The following is a 7,774-nucleotide window of genomic DNA, read 5'->3' on the forward strand; positions in this document are numbered from 1 at the left end:
GAGCCACTTAAGCCTTTTTTTAAAATTCTTTCATGAGATTGACATTTTTGAAGAGTTCAGGCCTTTTGTCACGTAGACTGTCACACAATCTGGATTTGTCTGATTATATTCTCAAGACTGGATTCAGATTAAACAAGTCTATCTACTACACCTGTGATTTGGGTAGGCAGAATTCTAGGATGACCGTTGCCCTTGTATAACCTCCTCCCCTTGAGTGTCAACAGAGCCTGTGAATGTGATGAGCCACCAGTCCTGTGATTATCTTACCCTGTGTGGCAGGAGGGATTTTGCAGAGGTAATTAAGATCCAAGTTGACTTTAAGACAGAGATCATCCAAGTGGGCCTGACCTAATCACATGAGACCTTTAAATCAGAGATGGGAGAAGCCAAAGATTCAAATCACGAAAAGATCCAATGTGTGGGTGCTGGCTAGAAGACAGAGGAACTAAAAGCAGTGCCCGGCTGACAGCCAACAAGGAAACAGGGAGACCTCAGTCCTACAACCGTTAAGAACTGAATGCTGCCAACAAGAAAAATGAATGTAGAAGCAGATTTTCCCCGGAGCCTCCAGACAAAAATTCAGCCTGGTCCACAGATTGATTTCAGCTGTGTGATGTCCTGAGCAGAGCACCCAGGCACACCCTGCCAGGCTTCTGACCTATCATCTGAAATTGTTTTGTCTTGGTGTGAGACAGGGTGTCAAGATTCGTTTTTGGGAGGTGGGGGGTTATCACTTTGTGAAGGGGGTAAATGTCTAACTAGTATGTTGTTTTGTACACCTGAAACTAATAAAAATTCATTTAAAAAATATCCGATGATTCCATCAACATTTGTTGAAATAGATATATTTTAAAATTTATTTTAAAAAGTGACATCTCAAAAAAATTGACGAGCCAATTGTGGATATTTGAACACTGAATATTTGGTGCTATTAAAGTGTCAATGTTATTTTTCTTAGGTGTGATATGGTATTTGGTTAAATTTTTAAAATTCTTATCTTTTAGAGATACACAGTTAAGTTTTTACAGATAAAGTGATATGATGTCTGGGATGGTTTCAAAATCATCCAGGACACATATTGACATCAAAAGTTAAAACATCTTTGCACCCCAACTATAATAGTTATTTCTTCGAATTGGGATAAATTGCTTATGGAAATTAAAATATTCCCAAACTGAGTAAGGAGGATCAATATGTTACATCTAATAACATACTTATTTAGCCATGTATTGACTCACACTAATTACACACCCACATCTAGCTGCCAGACACACTCTTTCTGGTGTTGCCATCTGTTTTCTGCACGTGTGGATTGCCTATTTCCATACAGGAGGTGACTCAGAGTCATCAGGGAGACTTGTTTTGGTTGCTTGATGATGACTCTGTTTTCCAAGAATATAAGCAGATATATGAAGAATCCAGGTTTGGTCCCATCCAGAGCCAGGTTTGCCATTGTCCCCTGGGACATACTTTTAGACTATCTAACATTTATGAATATTCCAGGTAATGGTGGATTTTGCTAATATTTAGGCCTTGCTTTGTCCTATTTCTTGTATCTTTGATCTCTCTCTCTCTCTCTGACACACACACACACACACACACACACACACACTGTTGTGCATGCACAAATGTAAAGTTCACTTCCAAAATAGTTTTTATTAGGTTGGTGCAAAAGTAATTGAGGTTTAAAAGGTTAAAAATTATTGCAAAACCTGGAATTACTTTTGCACCAACCAATATTAATTTGTCCTAATAGTTTCCATTTCCTCTGAACCCAATAACACTGTTTTCTACAGGATCTTTCTAGTAAGAAAAAAAACTCTACTATTACTGTAAACTGGAACATTTCAAATAATATTCTGCTTACAGTCACAAATAAAGATGATACAACTTATCACACAAAGTGATAAATACATTTGCATATAATATGCCTATAACATGGGATTCCTAAATTAGTGACAATGATGTAGTTGCTACTTGTTTTATGAACACAAAACATTTCCTATAAAAAGGAAATACCTCATTTAATTTAATTATCAAACAACCTTCTGGGATGCATACTTTGTCCTCTCTTTACACACGTCTAAGCCCCATTTACTGTCCTTTGGCACTTGGTATTTTATTTCCAAGGCTTTGGGCCTCCTTCTGGCTCTTGCCTTCTGTGAGAAGTGGGTCTCGATTCCTCATTACAGTGCAGTTTCCTCAAAAACAAACTGTGGGGAGCCGCTAGGTGGTGCTCTTTGTTTCCTCTTGCCCAAAGTCTCCATGTTTTGACTGACATGTATGCTCCCTGGATGAGAGCACTCCGTGCATTCTCATAACGCTTCCCACTGCTGAGACTATAAATAGTGTTTCAGCACACCACAGCCTTCGCCTAAGCCATGTTTGAATCCTACGGGAGCCACTCAGGAGATAAACCCAATGTGTGTTTCACTCTCTTCCTGAAAGCATTCTCATAAACATAAAAATAAGTATTTTTAGACCAGCAGAAACATTTACCAAATATAAGACTTCTCTCTCGTCTTTCCCTTGTCTTTAAGTGTCTACCAGGTAAAGGACATTTATACAACATAGGAATATAGTGAAAACACTGTGAGCAACAGTTGTCATTTTTTGTTACAGTTATTTCTCCCTTGTTTGTCCACATATCATTTTATGTGTGTACGTGGCAGGAGGAGCATAGGTGGCCTGCCCTGTCCTCACTCCAGTGGGAACAGGGTCTCCTCGCATTGTAAAACCTTGTAAAAACACTTATTCATGTATAGCCATCAATGCTAACACAAAAGAGCTTTGTTTGTCCTTTTGGTGCTCCTTTCTGAAGTACCGAGGGCAGGGAAGTGTCTGGAATGCAGAAGGCCGCAGGCCGTGAAGCTGGAAGGGTGGCGAGGAGAGAGTACGAAAGGAAGAGGGGGCTTCAAGGCGCCCACCATGGTGGTCTGAGCGCAGGGTAGAAGGTTATATAAAAGGAAGAGTTGAGAAATATTTGCACCATCATCTAGCCCTTGAGCGTGCCCTTGGTCATCAGTGGGTACGAATGAGTTCTGAATGCCTTGTCAGGAGCATACGGGCTTAATAATGAGGAGTAACTGCCATTGTCTTTGGCTGACACAATCCCACCAGCCCTGTGTCCTGCAAATTGTCTGTCCAGCCACACTCCTCAGAATCAAGGCAGAGAAATGGATATTATTGACAAGATCCAGGTGAGTCACCATCAAACACATTTACTAGTTATCTTGAGACCCAAGTCCTCCACATCAGACTGAAAACATCTATTTGTGTATAGGAACTAATGAAGGATAAGAATAAACATGAGGAGGAGTGACGTCAGCAAGACCGAGACATAGTTTGTTCACCAGTTCAGATGTCCCCCTCACAAGAACAACTAACATCCATCCCATTTTTCCAAGACACCATTGTGAAAATCCCAGAACACGGGGGTGAGGCTGAGGCACCCCCTGGACCCCAGAGCCCAAGAAGGACCACATGAGAAGAGGAAGAGGAGCAGCTACATTTGCCCCTCCGCCAGGCCAGCACAACACTGCACGGAGAGGGCCCCCTGGGCCTATGGTTTCTCCCAACGGAAAAAAAAGAGACCAAGGTGGACATCTAGTCCTCCCAGTGTTGTGGGACACTTCCTTTCACTCAGGCCTCACTTCGTGGGGAATCACTGGGGGAACCTGTGCAGCTCAACCACCAGGGATCAGACAGAGATGGAGAAAGAACGCAGGGCTTGCAGTGTCTGTCTGCAGAAGCACCTAAGCAGAGATCCCAGCCAGCAGTTCTGCCCACCTGCAGAGCCGAGCCAGTGGCCCCTCTGGTCAGGGAGTTTGGTTGGAAGTTCTGCCTCGTTTGGGTCCCCTACCAACAGGCCATACCAGCTTTGGAGCATGTTCCAGGGCCTTACTCAGACAGGGAAGCGAATCCCTAGCCCCTCTCCAACTGCTCAGCATAGCCCCCATTCGTGCCCCTCTGGGAAGCACGGCCACAGAGCACAACCATCCACCACCCTTGCAGGATGCCCAGCCAGCAGCCCTAACCAGATGTCGAGTGTAGCCTCTGGTCCCACCTGACCAGGATGCCCAGATAGTGACCCATCTGACCACTGAGTACAGTCTCCAGCCCCACCCAATTGCGGGGTACAGGTAGAGGCCCGCCGGACTCCAAAGTCCAGCCAGAAACTTTGCCCAGCAGGAGAGCAGGCCAACCTGATTGCAAAGCCCAGCCTGTGGCCCCACCCGACTTGGGGGCACAGTCTGTGCACCAGCAGCATCACCCAGTCAGGCAGCGCAGTTTGAGACCCTACCTATCTAGGTGCGATCGCAGAGCATGGCCCACAGCCCTGCCCTATGGTGGAGTCCAACCAGAGCCACTGCCATGCCTGTGACGTCACTGCCCTACCAGAGGTGATTGCAGAGCCCAGGCAGTGGGTCCACATGACCCCAGAGCCCGGCCAGCACCCCACCCAGTCAGGGAGCCTACCTAGTGGTCCCACCTGAACACTGAGCCCAGCCAGCAGCACCCCCAGCCTCAGAGTACAGGCAATGGGCTTGCCCAAGTAGATACCCCTATAATAAGCCCCACCCGCCTGTGGACGCTACCAGCTGACCCATCCAGTACACCAAGCTGAAGGTCTTCCATCTGGAAGAGGAGATTATGTACTCAAACCTACAGATACAGTGCAAAGCTACAGGGATCATGAAGAATCAGGTAAACATGACAGCATCAAAAGAAACTAGCCAAGCTCCCATAACTGACCCTAAAGAAGCAAAGACCTATGAACTGTCTGACAGAGATCAAAATAATTCTCTTAAAGAAGGCCAGCAAACTACAAGAACACAGAGACAACTAAACAAACTTAGGAAAACAAGACATGAACAAAATGAGATGTTCAACAAAGAAATAGAAACCATTGGGAAAAAATCCCCAAACCAAAAATCCTAGAGTTGAAGAATACAGTGACCAAAGGAAGAATTCAACAGAGGGAACGACTCTGGGGAGGGGTCAGAAACAGGCGTCGCCGTGAACCGTCTACGTTCCTCAGTGTACCCGGTACAAGGTGGCTTATTTCTGTTCAGCCGAGTCCTCACCTCTTATTTCCAGGGTCATGCTCTGCCTGTACTTGAGCCCTCAGTCCTCGCCCTGGCCTGCCTCCTCCTAATTCCTGAAGCAAGTGGAGCAGGTGAGGTGGGCAGGTTCATGGGTCAGGGGAACATCCCTGTGGATGGGTCTGGATCCACCTTTTCTCATCTCAGGTGACAAACGTGGGGGTTCTGTCTCGGTTTCATAGGATCAGCTAATGAAACCGGGTCCAAAGGATCTCATCTGTTTCTCTAATGGCAGTAAGATTTCCTGGTTCTATGGCTTCCGTGTGATTTGTCACAGGATTCTCCACAGCCCCGGTAGGCAGGGGGAAATCCTTTTGATTCGCTCATCCACTGGGAGGCAGGGCACCTCCATAAAGCAGATGGGAAAACAGACCAGATGCTAAGACCGGAGGAGAGGTTTGCAAAGCCTGTGGCTCTGGGGCTCTCTCCTCTTTCCCCGCCCTCCCCTGTCACTCCAGGACTAGCACTCCTGAGCCCAGCCTGATGAAGTTCCTTTGGAACCCACCAGGTGGCGCTTCTGAGAGGCGACCCACCTCATCTAAGTACCCAGCACATACTCAGCTGGTTGGTAGTGCTCTGGTTTATTCATCGATTTTCCTATCTCTTCTAAACAAACATTTGCCAAGTGCTACCGGGAGCCATGAAATGGAAGCTGATAATAATTAATAATATCGCCTGACCACTTACAAATGCTTTCTCAGTAACCACCAGGCCCACAAGTGGAGCTGGGAGGTTGGGAAGCTCTTGAGGAATGAGGAGGGTTTACAGGCAGGAGGGAATACAGGGGTGCTTGTGGGTGGGGGGCAGCCAAACCAAGGCAAAAGCGTGGGACTGACAGTGAGGAGAGTGATCTGGAATGAACTGCTCCGGGCTCCACTTTCCTCATCTGTAAAATGAGGGCCTGGCTCTCCTAAGAGGCCCAGCAGGTACCTCTGTGTAGACCCCACAACCTTCACCAAACTGAGGGCAACAGCCAAGATGCCCAGTTCTTCAGCTGCGTCATGGGTGCTGGCCCTCCTGTGGGGTGTGGAAGGTGCCCAGGACAGGCTGTAAGGTGTGAAGGGAATGCCTGAGGTCAGGAGATGGACAGACTCCCATTCACATCCACACTCGGTCAGCTGCTACTCCACTGACCTTGGACAACTCACTTACCTTCTCTGACCTCCAGTTTCCCCTTCTACATGATGGAGTTGAGGATATTTGCTCTTATTTGGGAGGAGGTATTCTATAGTGTTTAGGAGCCAGGAGGCCTGAGTTCAAGTCTGGCTCAGTCACTTACTAATTGTGTATCCTTGGATGTCAGCGAATCTCACTGAGTTAGAGTTTCTTCATCTCTAATGTGGAGATATAAGATCTATCTCACTGGATGAATGAAAACCTAAGGTGATGTTTTTAACTCTGGGCCTAGACATAGTAGGTGCTCAATTAATGTTACTTTCCCCCTCTTAACACACTTTTGCAGCACTTCTGCCAGACATAGTTTAACAATGCATCCTGTCTTGTACTGCTCACAAGTGTTCTATTAATATTGGTTGGCCTTATCTCCATAACAACTTCATAATTCATGGATCACGCTGCCTGGCACCGTCTGTGCCCAGCACATAGTAAGCACAGAATAAACAAGTCTCTGGGCCAATTACCAAGTTGGTACTTTCATCAATCCAGCCAATATCCGAGGAGCTCCTAGGTTCAGGCTTATAAATTCTGGAATTTTTCTTTTTGGGACTTAAACTTTCTCTCTAACAACGTTCTATCCTAGATGATGTTCCCAGGATCACAGAATAATTCTGTAGCTGCTATTGCTATGACTACTAACAAAAACAACAACAATAAAAATAGCTAACCTTTACTGAATGTCTCCCGAGTACCAGACAATTGGTTTTATGTGGATTACCTTATTTAATCCTCATAACAACCTTCGGAGGAGATTTGTTATTATTCCCATTCTATAGGTAAGGAAACTGAGGCTCAGGGAAGCCCCACAGCTAATAAGTGGGAAAACTGGGATTTATGCCCAGGTCTGGAGCTCTTGCCCATGGCTACTCTGCCATCCTGCCTCCCAAGTCATTTGACATGCATGCAAGCATGCCCAGAGTGCCTGGCACACGATAGGTACTCAATAAAGGTTGGCACTCTTCCTTCAATCAAAAAGTGTATACATTGAGTCCAGGATGAAACAGGTCTGTGGTGAATGGGGTGGGTATAAACCTTATCCCTGCCCTCAGTCACAGTTCTAATGTGCTGTACTAAAACCTCAGGTACTTGGGGATTTTCCAGCTGAGCATCTAGAAGAAGGCTTGTTTCAGGCAAGATGCGAGAAGGGGGACACTGCAGTTTCTCATTTAAGTGTGCAGTGCTTCGTGCGATGATGCCATCACTAGGTACAACGTTCCCAGATGGTCTTCCCAGGGAGCAGATAGGAAAGCAAGGAGAAGGCAGAAGGGTCACCCAAGGATTTGGGAGCTAAACGTGGTATTCCTGAGAGACAGATGACTCTGTGTCCTGTGTTCCAACCCTGAAACCCACAGCCCGTGACCCATATGCTGGTTTTAGGAATCTGTTTTTTGGGAAAAAAGAATGTGAGCCTGCCACGGAGTTTATTTACAAAACAAATACACAGAGCTATTTTGAGTGACTATCCCCAGGAACCACTATAGCCCAATTTGTGT

The sequence above is a fragment of the Rhinolophus ferrumequinum genome, chromosome 27, assembly GCF_004115265.2.
Source record: "Rhinolophus ferrumequinum isolate MPI-CBG mRhiFer1 chromosome 27, mRhiFer1_v1.p, whole genome shotgun sequence".
Lineage (NCBI taxonomy): Eukaryota > Metazoa > Chordata > Mammalia > Chiroptera > Rhinolophidae > Rhinolophus > Rhinolophus ferrumequinum.